General features: G+C 39.0%; 1 non-coding gene across 1 annotated transcript; it reads right to left on the bottom strand.

The window, feature by feature from the left end:
* Positions 1 to 9,233: 9,233 nt before the first annotated feature.
* LOC133780755 (small nucleolar RNA R71) lies at positions 9,234 to 9,339 on the bottom strand. The gene has a single exon (XR_009869573.1). It is a non-coding gene; the product is annotated as a small nucleolar RNA R71 (small nucleolar RNA).
* Between the last annotated feature and the right edge of the window lie 9,953 nt (positions 9,340 to 19,292).

The raw sequence follows: 19,292 nt of genomic DNA, 5'->3' as shown, positions 1-19,292 counted from the left end.
ATGGTCCATGTTCGCCTGCTATTCATTCAGCTCCTGGCGCTGATGCTCAATCTCCCTTTGCTGCAGCACCAAGGTTTCCGCTGCAATCTCCTGATTGGCCTTTAGACTGGCCAACTCGTCCTGCAACACCCCCAGTGTCGCCCTCAGCGTCTCTGAATCTAATTCCTCCTCTTCGAATTCCAAATGTTGTTCATTCTCAGCCACATTTGGAGGAGGAGGTTGAGATGGTGCAGCGCCAGCGGTCGGTCCAGCTTTCTTGGATGTCTTTGCCATTTGATCTTCTTAAGACTTTTTGATCAAACTCTCAATGAAAGCACTAGAATGTTGACCCTTGATTTGGCCAACGACACGGAGTCAGAATTATGAGAAGAAATGAGATGATAGTCGAGAATGGAATCAAATGGTAAAGAAATGACATAGATGATTTATAGTGGTTCGGCCCCAATGAATGGTAATGACATACGTCCACTTAGTGTTATTATTGATGTTGAATCCCAATGTCGTGATCAAAGAACTAGGCTTCTTGAGTTTCACAAGCTGTATGAGAATTACAACAAAAATGGTGGATAATCACCCTTACGCTCTTGCTATGAGTATTCAGAAAAAAGATTCAAAAGTCCCTTCCTTGAGCCCTCTCATTCATATTTATAGGCTTAAGGGGGTTACATGGGCCAATGGGCCTTAATTATCCTTAATATCAGCGTATCAAGGCAATAAAGAGGAAATAATAAATGTAGTTATTACAAGATTACAATATTTAAAGGAAAGAAACCAAAGCATGCAACTAGACTGGCCGCATCTAACCGCGAGATCTGATGAAGCGACAAGGAGCTGGTCGATAGGCGAACAACACCTCTGCACCGTGACGTTGCCACGTGCCAACCACGTGTAATAAGTTCTTGCCACGTCATCAAGAGCCATTTTTGGGTAAACAGTGTCTATCTCATTAATAGAACTCCATCTCATCTATTAAAACACAAAACCCCTTTTGAGTTACTTAACAAAAACCTCCATAATTATGAGCATCTCAAAGTTTTCCATTGTCTTCCTTTTGCTTCCACTTTAGATACAAAAAGACATAAGTTTTCACCTAGATCTAGAGCTTGTGTTTTTATTGGCTATCCAAATGGAATGAAAGCATATACATTACTAGATATTCAAACTCAATAGATATTCTACTCAAGAGATGTTGTGTTCTATGAAGATAATTTCCCTATCAAGAATATTGAATCTTCTTTTTCTATTGATGATATATTCTCCACTTCTTTGCCACCAACTAAAGGTTCAACAAATGACTACGCTCAAGAAATAATTCCAAACAATGACAAACTAGATTTGTTGTTAACTCATCATAACTCACCCGTCATTGAAACTACAACAATTTCAAACGCTGGAAGACATTTAGTTTGACCAAAACATCTTTGTGAATATCAATGTTCCTTTTCTATAGTTTCTTCTTCTACAACTCACCCTTTATCAAAATTATTTTCTTATGATAGATTTTCTTAGCCTTTCACTGCTGCCATACTAAGTGCCAATGATATTTCAGAGCCTACCAACTTCAAGTAGGCCAGTCGAATAAAAGAATGGCAAGAAGCCATGCAAGCTGAAATAAATGCTCTTGAACAAAACAATACTTGGAAAATCGTTCCTCTTCCACCTGGTTGTCACACGATTGGAAGTAAGTGGATATTCAAAATTAAATACAAGTCTAATGGTGCAATAGAAAGATATAAAGCAAGGTTAGTTGCAAAAGGCTGCACTAAAAAACAAGGTATTGATTATCTTGACACTTTTGCACCTATAGCTAAATTTAATACTTTAAAAATACTTCTAGCAACTACAACCATTAAACAATGGTAATTACACCAATTAGACATTAATAATGTTGTTCTTCGTGGAGATTTATATGAAAATGTCTACATGAATACACCAAAAGATTTTCATCCTAAGGGGGAGATCCCTAAAGATGTTGTATGTAAACTTAACAAAAGTCTATGGCTTAAAATAAGCATCTAGACAATGGCACGCTAAACTTAGCACTACCCTTCTTCAAAATGGCTTCAAGAAATCACACTCTGATCATTCATTATTCATTAGAAATATTTCAGGTGTGTTTATTACTATTCTAGTCTATGTTGATGATATTTTGATAGCAACTAACAATAATACAATTGCCACTAAATTTATCAAACACCTTAACTCTATCTTTCAATAAAAGGATCTTGGTCCTTTAAGATTGTTTCTTGGGTTAGAAGTTGGTCATTCTACTAATGGCACATTTGTGTCTCAAAGAAGTTTTACTTTACAACTCTTAAGTGAAACATGTTTTTAGGAGCTAAAGCTTCATCAACACCTATGGAGCCAAATACAAAATTGAGCAACGATGAAGGAGAGATACTTTCTGATCCTACAACCTACAAAAGTATCCTTGCCAAGCTTTGTATGATCTAGGAATTTAAATCTAGATGCATGCTTCCTATTATTTTTCCAAACACATAATAGAAACATAGAATAACATGACATACATATGAACATCAAATTTGTAAATTAACATAAACACAAAGATGTAGAAACTTAGGAATACGTAGCGGAACTGGAACAACTCCTTCCTTCAACCTCTCTAACCCTTGATTCCTTTCTGTAGCAGAGTATTATCAATAGATTGAATTAGATCAGTAAAACAGTCTTCCTCACCAAGCCTTTGATCAACCTAGAACTAGTGTGGGCTGGTTCTCAACACATGAGATAGAGATTTAGAAGAGAAGAAGAGATAATGGCTAAGAAAGGATTAGAGTGTCTAGGTTTTTACTTACCCAATGAATCAACTGAGACTGACTTATGAAAACCTTAGACATCACATTCCTTATATAGACAACTTAATGGGCTTTATTTAAATTTAAATTAATTAATATAATAAACAAAAAGATAAAAGCCTTGGGCTCCGACAAATGGACTTGGGCCCAATCTCTTTGTTTTGAATTTATATCCTAATTGGGCCTAAATTCAAAAACTTTTATTTATTTATTTTTTATTTAATTAATTAAATCCTTAGTCAAATGAACTAATTATAATTTAAAACTTGATTTAATATTATTTATTTATATTGACACCAATTTATCAATATTAATAAATTTACCCAAAGATTCTCTTTTATTCTTAAATTCTCATATCTCTGTAAATTTTCCAAAATTGACCTAGTCAACTTTAAAAAATCCTAATTGATAATTAAATAAATTAATTGAGACATTCTAGATGATTTAATTAAAGGTGATGTGGGGACCATGGATCCATGAAATCAAGCTCCAATAAGTTACCGTGAATTTATTTACGAATAATTTCACTACCGCATTAATTCCTCGTGACTCCACTATAGAACGTATTTTCCAAACCATAAATACGTTATCTGTTGTTATAACCATTACAGTTAGTCAATAATCTATCGATGACTTACTAACGAGTTGGGTGTAAATTACCATTTTACCCTTCATTAGTATTTTATCCTTAACTCCCACTAAGTTCCCTATAAATGATATTTCCGTGAACTTAATCACAAAAATGAGATCTCAATCATTTAACCTTTTGAACAAAGCAATTAAGGAAATCATCTTTTCACTTCTCATACAGAAGTTATAGATTTCATATTTATGAATAATACTCCCACTCAATTACACTACTAAATCTCTGAGATGTAAGTATTGGCTAGATCGTAGGGTAAGCTGGTAACGAACAAGTCAAAAGATTTAAATAATATAATTAGCAGAATATTATCACTCAGAATTAAGATCGACTTAACCTATGGTCAACGTTGTGACATTGATTAGAATCGATAACAACGATACTTATTTATCAATCAATAATCAGTATCGGTCCTAGTCCGATGTAACCAAATACATCCGATCATATCTACTTGGTCAATGAGTTGGACAAGACATCACAACCTGAATGTGTAAGTAGATCATATCGTAGATTTCCTAATCAGCGAAAATCCAATGCCTGATCTAATCTAAGGAGTCGTTCATTTGAATATATAATTACAACTATAATCCACTAAGACCTAGTAACTATAATTGTAACTATCAATATGTTTGATATTTTATGAATGTTTGTATTAATTGAATAAACATGTAATAAAATAAGCGAACAATGTGATTCAATAAACAAAATGATTTATACTTCTTTTATTGATAATAATAACTTGTTACATAAGAAATATTGTTTTATTAAGGGCATAAAACCCCAAAAGCTCATCTATTTGACAATTACACGGCCTGATATAATAATTGTTATCAACAAACTCAACCAATACATGACTTGTCCATGACTTCCTCATCTTCAAGTTGTTGACCATGTTTTACAGTATCTAAAAGGTCTCTTCTTCTATTCCAGTCTCATGCTCAGATAAAAGCCTATGACGAGTCCAACTTCTCAGCTGAAGACATTCCTCTTAAAAAAAATTCTGATGCTAATTAGGGTGCTTGCGTTGATACAAGGCAGTCTGTTTCTGGATATTGTGTTTTCCTAGGTCAATCTCTTATATCTTGGAAATAAAAAAATAGCCCACTGTTTCTACATCTTCTGTTGAAGTCGAATATGGAGCGATGGCCAATGCTACTTGCAAAATTACTTGGATCATAGCTTTCTTGAAGGATTTGGGAGTTCAACATCACACTCTAGCCATTCTATATTGTGACTATAATGCAGCAATTCACATCTCAAAAAATTTTATTTTCCATGAAATAACTAAACATGTTGAGATAGACTATCACATTGTTAGGGAAAAAGTTCGAGTCGACATCCTCAAGCTCATTGATGTCTCTTCCAAGCTCAACCTTGCTGACTTACTCACTAAACCACTCTTTCTAGCTCAGTTTAGAGGCTTGTTATCCAAGATGAATGTTCAAAACTTATACATTTCATCTTGAGGGGGAGTGTTATGACATATATTATTTTATGTTAAGACATATATTATTTTCTGAGTTGTTATAAAAGACTTAATGCTATTTTGTTATTGGTTGGGCTTTCTCATATATAAGAGGCACAACCCTTTGTATTTGTAAGGTTTTTTTTACTGAGAATAAAGAAAATACACAAAGCTCTTTATCTCCTAATAATATATGAACACTGTATTATATTCTTGCACTTTTGTTAGTAATTTGGTCTCAGTTTTCCATTTCTAGCGCTATAACTATAATGTGTAATGCAATTATATTCAAACAACTCTAACTATGATCGAGAAACAGATTCTGTTAGAAATATATAAATATATATCGGTGACAACACTAGCTAGGCCTTCTATCGATGAGTTCCATATGATCAACAATTTTCTTGCAAATTCATTAATTTTTCTACGACAATTAATTATACTTCCACAACACAGATTTAATGATTACAAAGCATTTACGTGTCACCCATCAGCCTCCAAAAGCACTCTTCTTAATTATCATCAAGTTTTCTAGTACCCTCAAATCCTAGATTGAGCCTCGATCACCAAGTGTTGATCGATAGTAGAGGAAATCTGTTAAAACTTTATGCTCTTAATCATCATTTTATGATGCATTTGGAAAGCCACCCTATAATTGGAATTTGGTGTAATTGCTCAATTTGACGTGTTTGTGTGATCGTGTAATTACGAAGTAACTATGTAATTGGAGGTAATTGAGGGGTCCCAATTACACTCTCCAATTCTCATAGCCCCCATGAGAATTGGGTGTAATTACTAATTACTATTAAATTTAAATAATATTTACTACATACTATTATTTTTCTGGGTAATTACGAACAATTTTTTCAAACATGACAATATGAATTCATAGGTAATTGTCAGTTGACATCCAAACACATCTTGTATTTTAAAATATAGTGTAATTACTCAGATATGTAATTACTACCCTTGTAATTACATGACCTAATAATTACATAGTATTAAAACTAATGAAAGAAATCAAATCTTTGTGAAGAAGTATATTATTTCTAACCATGTAATGTGTACAAGAGAGTATTTATACAAGAGAACAAATGAGAAAACAATTGCAACTAATTACAACAATCTATAACAGAAAACTAAAGAACTACTAATAGCTCTAACAAAATCTGTTAATGAGGTTTCTTAAAAGCCCCCCTAAAACTCATGGTTGAAAGAGACTCAACTCTAAGTTTGCTTCTAAGAACTGGAAATTGAGAGCTTGAAATGGCCTTGGTTAAGCAATCTGCCACCTGATAAAAAACTGGAACATGAAAAACCTCCAGTTGTTTGTTGGAAACTTTCTCTTGTACAAAGTAGAGGTCGAGCTCGATATGCTTAGTCCGAGCATGGATAACTGGGTTAGCAGGGAGCATGACAGTGTTGAGGTTATCACACCAAACCACTAGGGGTCAAGGCAAACCAACTCTGAGTTCATTGAGTAATGACTGTAACCAAGTGAGTTCAACTGTGATGTTTGCATGGTTTTGAAACTCTGCTTCAGTGGAGGACCTTTATACAGTCTACTACTTTTTAGACTTCTAGGAAACAAGATTGTTGCCAAAAAATATACAAAAGCCACTTGTTGATCATCTACCATCAGTATTGGCTGCCCAATCTGCGTCACAGAAGCCCACAAGCTCAAGAGATGGACATTTCTGAATATGTAATCCATAGTCAACTATACCAGAAAGGTACCTTAGGATTCTCTTCACTGCTTTGTCCAATGGCTTTGCAAAGGATTTTGCATGAACTGACACACCGTGTTAAAACTATAAGAGATTTTTTGCCATGTTAATGTTAAGTACTGTAGGGCTCCAACTATTGAGCGATAGTAATGAGGACTCTCAATTGGGTCACTGTTGTAGGCTGAGAACCAAAGGCCTGGATTCATTAGAGTAGAGTGAGGCTTTGCAAACTGAAGCTTGGTGCGTGCAAGGAGATCTTTGAGGTACTTGGCGAGAAAGATGCATCCCTGTAGCAGTATGTTTCACTTCAATGCCAAGAAAGAAATTAAATTTACAATATCTTTGAGGGAAAAGCTCTTGTTCAAGGTTGCAATGAGTGAGGCATTGTATGTAGCAGAGCTACCTGTTATAAATATATCATCAACGTAGACTAAGACAATAATCATGTGAATGTTAGCAACACAAGTAAACATTGAATGATCAGACTTAGATGAAATGAAACCAAGAGAGTAGAAGCAAGTTTATAAAACTAGGCCTTAGGTGCCTGTTTGAGACCGTAAATATCTTTGTGTAGCTTACATACTCCAATAGTGACAACTCTACAAAATAGAGTTATTTTACCACATTTTATACGCTAATTGTTGCTTAGTTCTTGAGTTTTTAATTGATTTATTAAGTTTTTATCTAATTTTGAATATTTTTATCCTTATTATAATTTTCTAGATTTTTATAAGTTATTATAGATATTTTATTGTAATATGTTGTAGTTTAATTATTTGAAATTAGTGTTGTTGGATTAAAGGTTAAAAAAGTGATTTTATTGAACTTTAATGTCAAAATAAATTAAATTCTAATTAATATATTCAAGGAATTTATGTGATATATTTTATTATTGAAATTATTTAATTTTGATTTAGTTTATAAATATTTCGTAGAAAATAAGATGCATTTTTGGGTTGAAAATTTAGAAAAAAAAAGAAAAGAAAAGAAAGCCGAAAAAAGAAAGAAAAGTGGCATTTATGACAACTCCTTTGGGTTCGACATCCTTGCTTACACAAACTTTATATTATATATACGATTCGTGCACTTGCGATTTACATATTTAAAACATACCCATTTTTGGACAAACAAGATTTTGGCGTCGTTGCCAGAGAGTTGCAAGAAGAGAAATGAGTTTTTTCTCAAGGTTAGTAAGTTCTTCAACTAGTTATTTTAATTTTTTGCACTAAAAAAAACTACAAAAATATAAAAATATAAAAAGAAAGGATAAGAAGAAAATTTGGGATGGTTCTACCACCCATAAAAAATCTTATATATTTATATATATATATTTTAACATTTTTTTAGTTGATGACACTTGTGCCTCCTAATTTTCTTTTTGTAACTTTTGTTGTAATATTTTTTATTCTTGATAAATTTTTGTTAGTTGATGGCACTTGTGACTCCTAACCTTTGCTGTAATTTGCTTTATTTATTTTTGTTGTTAATTTTTGTGCAAATTTACTAGTTGATGATAATTTTTGCCTCCTAGTTTTTGCTTTATTTTCTTTACGGTTGATGGCATGCTATGTCTCCCAACTCTTTTCATTAGTTCATGACACTTATGCCTCCTAGTTTTTTTTACCTTATTTACTAGTTGATGAAAATTTCGCCTACTAATTTTTACTTTATTTTTGTTATGGTTGATGACATGCTATGCCTCCCAACTCTTGTTCAATTTTAGTTAACATTATCTATTTTGTCTTATTTTATTTCTCTTATCATATCATTGTGTAATTGTGAAAAAGTACTTGAAAAAAAAAAACCAAATCTTGTCATTTCACCATAAGCGATCTTTGCTTAAAGGAAACTTGAAAAAAAAATCCAATCAGCCTCTGCTAATTAACCTCGGGTAGTTGTTACTAGTGTGCGAGTAAGTGGAATCAAATAAGCATGGAGACAAGTAAACCATAAAATTATATTGTTGTGAAATCTCTAAAAATTCTAACTGTGCTCTGTGGTTGTCGTTTTAACTGATCTTCCACATCAGAAAATTGTTAGCTTAAGATTATCTTTGTTACTTTGTTTGTGAAAATTGTATACATCATTGGGAACGTAATTCTAAAAATCGATTAGTAAAAAGACGTTAATCTTTATTTGAAATTGAAAGTGTTATTAAAAATTTAAGCATAATGGAAACAATTGCTAATATTGATAGAAATTCGGTTGATGAAAATGTTGTGCATGAAAAAATCTTACTTGAATATTTTGCACCTATTTGATCTAATGCTTCTTCATTTATTATTTTTCCTACAACTTCTGATACCCATTTTGAGCTTAAACCATCAATCATTCAATTGTTACCATCTTTTTATGGGTTAGATAGAGATGATCCTTACATGCATGTAAAGTATTTCATAGAAATTTACTCAACATTTAGATTTCAAAAAATTTCTGATGAGTGAGTCAAACATAGATAATTTAGTTCTTCATTAGAAGACATCAAAAGCTTGGTTAAATTCCCTTCCCACGGGGTCTATAATCGCATGGGAACAACTTTATAATAAATTTTTGTTGAAATTTTTCCTATGTCTAAAACTAATAGTCTAAGGAGAGAAATCTTCGAGTTTTTTCAAAAAGATAATGAAGAGTTTTATAATTGTTGGGAAGATTTAAAGATTTATGATTAAAATGTCCTCATCACGGTTTTGAAAAAATGTAGATGTAACGCCCTACTACCTTAGAGTCGTTACTAAGTGAGTTTAAAAGGTGCATTCAACTTGCTAACCAAGCATTAAGTTCAAAAGTGTAACTAAACTGTATTAAAAACCACATAATTTGAAAATGTAATCGTTCATTGAAAAATATGAGTGCTTTACATTAGGGATCCCAGAAGAAAATATTGTTTATAAATATTTACAACTCAAAATGTGTTTAAAGTCGGCTAAACGAAAAAATAGAATTCAGTACAAAACAACTCCCCAAAATACTCCTGGCCGCGGCGACCAGGCAGACCAGACATGTACGCATCGCCTCACGCCCTCTGTACTCAAGGTTGACCAATCTTTCCCTTGCCCTTACCTGCACCACAGAGAACCCGTTAGCCGAAGCCCAGCAAGAAAACCCCACACAAAAAGACAACATATGCATATAAATCACTCAGCATATAAACAAGCCATCAATAGGCTAAACACATACGGCCATGCCGTCCCAGGCGCTTTACCAGGCCCTGGGTTCGCGGTCCACACCATAAGGATATCCCAGGCATCCTTTAGGGTCTCGCCCTGGCAACTCACACTTCGTGTGCTAAACGCTGCTCCCGGCCCCTTGCCGCACTTGGCCTTCGCCATTCTCGGTCCTTTCCGTTCTCGGCCTTCACCGTTCCCAGCTCTTACCGATCACTCACATATTTACATACATAGCATAATTAATCAAACACTTAAACACGCATTCACATAATTAATGAGCTATGCCCTACACATAATCATATAGGGCCATGCCCTGCAACACAACTATATGGCCTCGCCCTGCTCTATGGGTACAGCGGTTTTCTTACCTGTGTCCCGAGCTTCTTGAGCACCAAAATCACGAGCACGGTCCTCTAATCCGAGCCTCGCTGGAAACCTAGTCACAACACATACATAAAACTATTATTACTAACCAATAATAACCATCTCCCGGAACAATTCCCGAGCTCTCGGGACCTCCCGTTTCCCCCCACAAGGTAGCGGAAGCATCCCCCGAGCCCCCTGGGAAAAAGCCTAAAAAATGAAAATTTCCCCTGTCCAGAAATGGCCTAGCGCCACGGCACTAACCCATAAGGGCCGCGGCGTCGAGAAAGGTGCCCTTCCCCTGATGCATCCTAGCACCGCGGCACGGAAGAACAGGGCTGCGGTGCCCATACGCGAACCCAGAAATCTAGGTTTTTCCCAATGTTTTCCTTGAGCCAAAACACTCCCAAATCAATACCAAAGCATACCTAAGTCTCAAATTCAATCCAAAACCCCATTTAGACCATCTAACAACTCAGAAACATCAACAACAAGCCTAGATACACATTCAAACCCATGATTCACAAATTGGTTCAAAACCTTATAAAACTTAAACTATAACAGAGCATAACCTCTAAAATGCATGGAATTCTTACCTCAAACAAGGATTTGACCTTGAGCTTCCTCCAATTCCAGCTCCAAGCTAAACCTCTTTTGATTCCCAAGCTGAATTCTCACACTAACTGACCACAAATCCAGCTTTCAACTTCCATTTTCAAACTTTGAAAATCAAGCTTGGAAACTTAAAGAAAACGGGGATGAATTCCTTACCTCTGAGCTTAACACACCCTTGAGCTAACTTTCATAGCCACAACAGCCAAATTCCTTCAATTCCTTAGCCAAAAATCCTCAAAACTCAGCAAGCTTCCAATAATCAAGGAGAAGGGAAGAGGAAATCGCATGGGAGAGAGAGAGAGAGAGCTGAGAGGTTCTATTTTTTTTCCTTTCCTTAGCCTTTTCAAAACTGTTCCAATAATTCCCAGCCTTTATCTAATCTTAACCAGCTGCAAAAAAGACCCAATTACCCCTTAAATTAGTCTAAGTCCTCTTATGCCACCAAGGGTGATTTAGTCTTTTAACACATCCCGCTAAATCTTCGAGTGTGCCTAAAAATCCCTGTTTTTGTCCCAACATGTCTAAACTATTACTATCACTAACCGCTACTCAATAATTCCCGAACACTTTACAATATTCCCAAAATACCCCTAAGCTCCTCCCGAGCCGGGTATTTGGCCTCATTGTGACTTTCCTAGCCAAACAGCTCACTAGATTGTCTCGGAACGTGCATCACAAATATATCACCATTATATCACAAATATCACATGTATCACATTTATGCCCTCAACGGGCTAAAATTACAAATATGCCCCTAACAACCAAATGGGGCCCACATGCATATTTAATCGCCTAAACATGAACTCTAATCACATATTCATTAAATTCACATATATTAATACAATATAACAATTATTTCCCTCCAGGCACACTAATCAAGGCCCCAAGCCTTATTAGAAAATTACGGTCGCTACAACTATCCCCTCCTTACAGAAATTTCGTCCTCGAAATTACCTGAACAATTCGGGATACCACTCCCGCATGTCTGATTCAAGTTCCCGTGTCACCTCTTCAACTTTGCTGTTCCTCCACAGCACTTTCACCAAGGCGATGGTCTTGCTCCGCAAAAGTTTATCCTTCCGGTCAAGAATCTGAACCGGCTTCTCCTCATAAGATAAATCCTGATCTAGCTCCAAATTCTCATAACTCAACACATGCGATTAATCTGATACATACTTCCGGAGCATGAATACGTGAAATACACCATGAACCTATGATAAGGCTGGAGGCATTGCCAACCTGTAGGCTACCTTCCCAACTCGCTCCAGAACCTTGAAGGGGCCAACAAACCTAGGGCTCAGCTTGCCCCGAACGCCAAACCGTTTCACTCCTCTCAGAGGTGAAACCCTAAGAAACACATGGTCACCAACCTGAAATTCGACGCCCCTGCGTTTCACGTCTAAGTAACTCTTCTGGCGACTCTGGGAGGCGAGCATTCAAGCTTTAATCTTTTCTATCGCTTCACTGGTCCTTTGAACCATCTCAGGTCCCAAAAACTCCTCTCACCCATTTCATCCTAGTGGATAGGTGATATGCACTTCCTTCCATAAAGCATCTCATATGGAGCCACTCCGATGGTCGCCTGATAACTGTTGTTGTATGAGAACTCGATCAATGGGAGATACTTACTCCAAGATCCACCAAAATCCAGTACGCAAGCTCGCAACATATCCTCCAATATCTGAATCTTCCTCTCAGACTGTTCGTCTATCTGAGGATGATAAGCGGTACTAAATTGTAACTACGTGCCCATAACCTTCTGCAGACTCTCCCAGAACTTGGAGGTGAAGGTGGGGTCCCTGTCAGATACTATCGACCTCGGATCCCCATGAAGTCGAACAATTTCCTTCACATATAACTCTGCATACTGCTCCACAATATAAGCCATCCTAACCGGTAGAAAGTGGGTGGACTTGGTATACCTATCCACAATCACCCACGTCGAGTCATGCTGTCCCAAGGTCTTCGGTAACCCAACCACGAAGTCCATGGTAATGTCCACCCACTTCCACTCTGGAATCCCTAGAGGCTGTAGCAACCCTGCTGGCCTCTGATATTCAGCCTTAACCTGCTGACACGTTAAGCACTTGGCCACATAATCCACCACATCCCTCTTCATGCGCGACCACCAATATAAAGCTCTCAGATCTTGGTACATCTTCGTCGTACCAGGATGCAAGGAATAGGGAGTAGTGTGCGATTCATCTAAAATCTCCCGTCGGATATCAGAATCCATCGGAACACAAATCTCTAGCGGATATTCAGATCCTTCTGAGTAAAGAAGCACTTCAAACTTTTATGGTCGGTGTATATCTCACACTTCTCACCATATAAATAATGTCATCGCTGCCAACTCCAAATCATGCGTGGGATATCTCTGCTCATACTCTTTTAACTGCCTCGATGCATAGGCTATAACCTTTCCAGCTTGCATCAGCACACACCCTAAACCCTGTCTGGAAGCATCACAGTAAACCACAAATTTCTCATTATCTGTCAGCAAACTCAACACTGGCGCGGTGATCAGTCGCCGCTTCAATTCCTTGAAACTATTCTCACACCTGTCTGTCCAAACATACTTGGTCTTCTTCTTTGTTAGTTCTATCAATGGCGTAGCTATCCTGGAGAACCCCTCAACAAACTGTCGATAATATCCTGCCAATCCAAGAAAACTTCTAACTTCAGGAATGTTGCTCGGTGTAGGCCAATCTCTCACTGCCTCAATCTTACTTGGATCGACTAAAATCCCCTCCTTACTGACAGTATGGCCCAGAAATGTAACCCATGATAACCAGAATTCGCACTTGCTAAACTTAGCATATAACTTATGCTCCCTCAACTGCTGCAATACCAGCTGTAGATGCCGCTCATGCTTTATCTCTGCCTGAGAATACACCAGAATGTCGTCGATGAACACGATCACAAACTTGTCCAAATAGTCCTTGAAAACCGTATTCATCATATCCATAAAAGCTTATGGCGCATTGGTTAATCCAAAGGACATAACCAGGAATTCATAGTGTCCATACCTCGTGCGGAAAGCGGTCTTTGGTATGTCCTCCTCTTTATTCCTTAAATGATGGTAACCTGACCGGAGATCAATCTTAGAAAACACCGTACTTCCCTGTAACTGATCAAATAAGTCGTCGATCCTAGGTAGTGGATACTTGTTCTTGATAGTTAACTTGTTTAGCTCCCTGTAATCAATACACATCCTAAGAGATCCATCCTTCTTCTTGACGAACAACACCGGAGCACCCCATGAAAAGAAACTTTGTCTGATGAACCCCAAATCCAATAACTCCTGTAACTGAATCTTCACCTCTTTCAACTCTGCCGGAGCCATTCTGTAAGGTGTCCTAGATACTGGCTCCGCGCCTGGTGCCAATTCTATAACAAAATCAATCTCCCACTGCGGTGGCAACCCTGGTAGATCTGCTGGAAAATAAATCTGGAAACTCACACACCAATCTAGTCTCTCCCGGCCCAACCGACACAACCTTGGAGGTATCCACAACACTTGCTAGGAATCCTATGCAACCTTCCTGCATCAGGTCTCTAGCCTTCAGCGCTGAAATCATAGGTACCCGCAGCCCACTGGCTGTTCCCACAAATACAAAGGGTACCTCCCCTTCTGGTTCAAAAGTCACCATCCTGCGCTTGCAGTCAATCGTCGCCCCATACTTCGATAACCAATCCATCCTTAGGATCATATCAAAGTCATCCATCGCAAGCTCAAACAGATCAACAGACAATTCCCTACCATCTACCTCTACTGGTAAAGCTCTAATCCATCTCCTAGAGACTACCAATTCCCCACTTGGCAACAAAGTTTGAAAACCCCTAGCATACAAAGTACTAGGTCTACACAGTTGATCTATCACTCTAGCAGACACAAATGAATGGGTAGCTCCCGAATCAATTAATGCAGTATACAAAGAACCAGCACTAGAAATCTAACCTGTCACAACTGAGGGGCTAGCCTTCGGCTCAGTCTGAGTCAAAGTAAACACTCTGGCAGAAGCGAGACTGTCACCTTGCTTCAGCTCCTCCTTCCTGACTTGTGGGTCGTCCTTCTTTAAATGATTGGCGCTCCCACAGACAAAGCAGGCCCTAATCCTGCACTCACCCTGGTGTCGTCGTCTGCACCCAAGACACACTGGAAAACTCCTCCAGTTGTCACTTCCGCCCTGACGGCCACTAAAAGCACCCCGTGCCCTCCTATTAGAACTGGGAGGAACAAAGGAATCTGGGGCCTTCCTCTTCTGCTCACTGGGGCCACTACCCCGACTGGATCTAATAAAAGGAGGCATCGTCCTCCTGGCCTCGCCCCTAACAGTGCTCTCTCTCCAAATCTGGTCCTCGGCCCCCTCAGCTGTAATGGCATTGTCCACAACCTGAGCACAGGTAGTAGTCTCTGGATCCAAAGTGATCTTCACATCACGGGCAATCATAGCGTTCAATCCCCGTACAAACCTGTCTCTTCTTACCGCATCAGTCGCCACTAAATCTGGCACAAACTTTGCCAATCGATCAAATTTTAAAGCATACTCTGTCACGGTCAACTGGTTCTGAGTCAGGTTGAGGAACTCGTCAACCATTGCAGCTCAGACTGCTACACTGTAGTATTTCTCGTTGAAGATATTCTTGAATTCTTCCCAGGTCATGACTGCCACATTCCTTCTCTGAACCACTACATCCCACCAGATGCGGGCATCCTCTCTAACCATGTAACTGCCACAGGCAACTCTCTCGTTCCCCTTAACCCTCATGAAATCCAGGATAGAGGAAACAATATTCATCCATGCCCTACTCGCAGTGGGTCTGGTCCACCCTTGAAGGTGGGAGGATGCTGCTTCCTAAACCTTTCATACAAATTTTCCCACCTGTTTTACATCACAGGCTGAACCGGCACTGGTGCCACAACCTGCTGAACTGGCAACCCAGTGACCTGTGGAGGGACCTGCTGCCTCAGCTGTCGAAGTTCTTCTTCTGTTTGTTGCAATCTCGCTTCCATTTCGGTAAACATCTGTTGCCAACTCTGTGGGGCAGGTGGAGGGTCCTGACCCTGATTGTCATCCTCAGCCCGACTACCGCAGAGTCTAGATGATTGTCAAGGCATCACAACAATATGCCTGCAATCAACGACGTCGCTCATTAAGCATGATAACAAAATCCAAAACCACCTCCCAATTCACATTAGCCAACCATAACAATGATCCACATAATACACGAATAGCATATAACACTCAACGGGCCATGCCCTGGCATCATGCATATGTTAACTCATTCATCATGCTCTGTATGAAATAAGCAGGCAAACATGCATATAAACACATATTCAGCATATAAGTCAATCATTACCAACCAACCCTAAGTCGAGCATGTCACTGACAGCGAGCGCAATGTTCGGTCAATCTCCAGGAACCAAAAACCTTGGATCGCTCTGATACTATTTGTAACGCCCCACGTCACTATGGCTGCTTCCTGGAATGACGATTGGCCCTACAAACCAACACAAGTCTTTCCAGCGTGCTTTGTCCTCACTCGCACGCTTCCTAGGAAAAATACCCAGGAGATCACCCGTCTTGAGACTACTCCAGGTCAAGCACACTTAACTTTGGAGTTCTGAAGTGATGGGCTACCGAAAAGAAGATGCATCTTGTTAATATAGGTAGTACCCATCAATCTATTTAAGCCCTCTTCAACTGTGTAGTCCCATACTTACACAGTCTTAGAATCATCACACTTAACCATCCCCAGGCAGTGTGGGATTGCACAACTTTACCCCGTCTTTCCCCTCACGGATCACGGGATTCTGACTGTCACAATCACCCCCCTTTATAGACCCGACGTCCCCGTCGGCCACACTTCTGCCTGGGTCAAGGGTCTGATAACAAGTTGTAATGCCCTACTACCTTAGAGCCATTACTAAGTGAGTTTAAAAGGTGCATTCAACTTGCTAACCAAGCATTAAGTTCAAAAGTGTAACTAAACTGTATTAAAAACCACATAATTTGAAAATGTAATCGTTCATTGAAAATTATGAGTGTGTTACATCAGGGCTCCCAAAAGAAAATACTATTTATAAATATTTACAACTCAAAATGTGTTTAAAGTCGGCTAAACGACAAAATAGAATCCAGTACAAAACAACTCCCAAAAATACCCCTGGCCGTGGCGGCCAGGCAGACCAGACATGTACGCATCGCCTCACGCCCTCCGTACTCAAGGTTGACCAATCTTCCCCTTGCCCTTACCTGCACCACAGAGCACCCGTGAGCCGAAGCCCAGCAAGAAAACCTCACACAAAAAGACAACATATGCATATAAATCACTCAGCATATAAATCACTCAGCATATAAACATGCCATCAATAGGCTAAACACATACGGCCATGTCGTCCCAGACGCTTTACTAGGCCCTGGGTTCACGATCCACACCATAAGGATAATCCCAGGCATCCTTTACGGTCTCGCCCAAGCAACTTGCACTCTGCGTGCTAAACGCTGCTCCCATCCCCTTACCGCACTCGACCTTCGCCGTTCTCGACCCTTGCCATTCTCGGCCTTCACAGTTCCCGGCTCTTTCCGATCATTCACATATTTACATACATAGCATAATTAATCAAACACTTAAACACGCATTAACATAATCAATGAGCTATGCCCTGCACATAATCATATAGGGCCATGCCCTGAAACACAACTATAGGGCCTCGCCCTGCTCTATGGGTACATCGGTTTTCTTACCTATGTCCCGAGCTTCTTGAGCACCGAAATCACGAGCACGGTCCTCTAACCCAAGCCTCGTTGGAAACCTAGTCACAACACATACTTAACACTACCATTACTAACCAATTATAACCATCTCCCAAGCTCTCGGGACCTCCCGTTTCCCCCCCCCCCCCCCACAAGGTAGCGGAAGCATCCCCCGAGCCCCCTGGGCAAAAGCCTAAAAAATGAAAATTTCCCCTGCCCAGAAATGGCCTAGCGCCGCGGCACTAACCCATAAGGGCCGCGGAGCCCAGAAAGGTGCCCTTCCCCTGATGCATCCTAGTGCTGCGACATGGAAGAGCAGGGCCGCGACACCCATACGCGAACCCAAAAATCTGGGTTTTTCCCAACATTTTCCCCGAGCCAAAACACTCCCAAATGAATACCAAAGCATACCTAAGTCTCAAATTCAATCCAAAACCCCATTTAGACCATCTAACAACTCAGAAACATCAACAACAAGCCTAGATACACATTCAAACCCATGATTCACAAATTGGTTCAAAACCTTATAAAACTTAAACCATAATAGAGCATAACCTCATAAATGCTTGGAATTCTTACCTCAAACAAGGATTCGCCCTTGAGCTTCCTCCAATTCCAGCTCCAAGCTAAACCTCTTTTGATTCCCAAGCTAAATTCTCACACTAACAGACCACAAATCCAGCTTTCAACTTACATTTTTAAACTCTGAAAATCAAGCTTGGAAACTTAAAGAAAACAGGGATGAATTCCTTACCTCTGAACTTAACACACCCTTGAGCTAACTTTCCTAGCCACAGCAGCCAAATTCCTTCAATCCCTAGCCAAAAATCCTCAAAACTCAGCAAGCTCCCAATCAATAAGGAGAGGGGAAGAGGAAATCGCATGGGAGAGAGAGAGAGAGAGAGCTGAGAAGTTCTATTCTTTTTCCTTTCCTTAGCCTTTTCTAAATTGTTCCAATAATTCCCAGCCCTCATGTAATCTTAACCAGCTGCCAAAAAGACCTAATTACCCCTTTAATTAGCCTAAGTCCTCTTATGCCACCAAGGGCGATTTAGTCTTTTAGCACATCCCGCTAAATCTTCGAATGTGCCTAAAAATCCCTGTTTTTATCCTGACATGTCTAAACTATTACCATCACTAACCGCTACTCAATAATTCCCGAACACTTTACAATATTCCCAAAATACCCCTAAGCTCCTCCCAAGCTGGGTATTTGACCCCGTTGTGACTTTTCTAGCCAAACAGCTCCCTAGGACCGTCTCAAAACGTGCATCACAAATATATCACCATTGTATCACAAATATCACATGTATCACATTAATGCCCTCAACGGGCTAAAATTACAAATATGCCCCTAACAACCAAACAAGGCCCACATGCATATTTAATCGCCTAAACATGCACTCTAATCACATATTCACTAAATTCACATATATTAATACAATATAACAATTATTGCCCTCCAGGCACGCTAATCAAGGCCCCAAGCCTTATTAGCAAATTTGGGTCGCTACAGTAGACCTGTAAAATATTTTTCTGATTGTTTGACTCCCTCTAATCATCAAATGATTCAATCTATGCATAGTGGAAATTTTTTTATAATTTCAAGGGCAAGAGGCTTGGGACGCCCTTGAGGATTTATCTGTCAATTCACAACAATTGATTAGTTTTGATCCTAGGTATAGGTCAACTAATTCACCAAAAATAGGAGGAAGGTATGAAGTAAAAGATGAAT

This window comes from Humulus lupulus, chromosome 5, assembly GCF_963169125.1.
Source record: "Humulus lupulus chromosome 5, drHumLupu1.1, whole genome shotgun sequence".
NCBI lineage: Eukaryota > Viridiplantae > Streptophyta > Magnoliopsida > Rosales > Cannabaceae > Humulus > Humulus lupulus.
The sequence above is the reverse complement of the archived record's forward strand: the minus strand, read 5'-3'. Positions and strand labels throughout refer to the sequence as shown.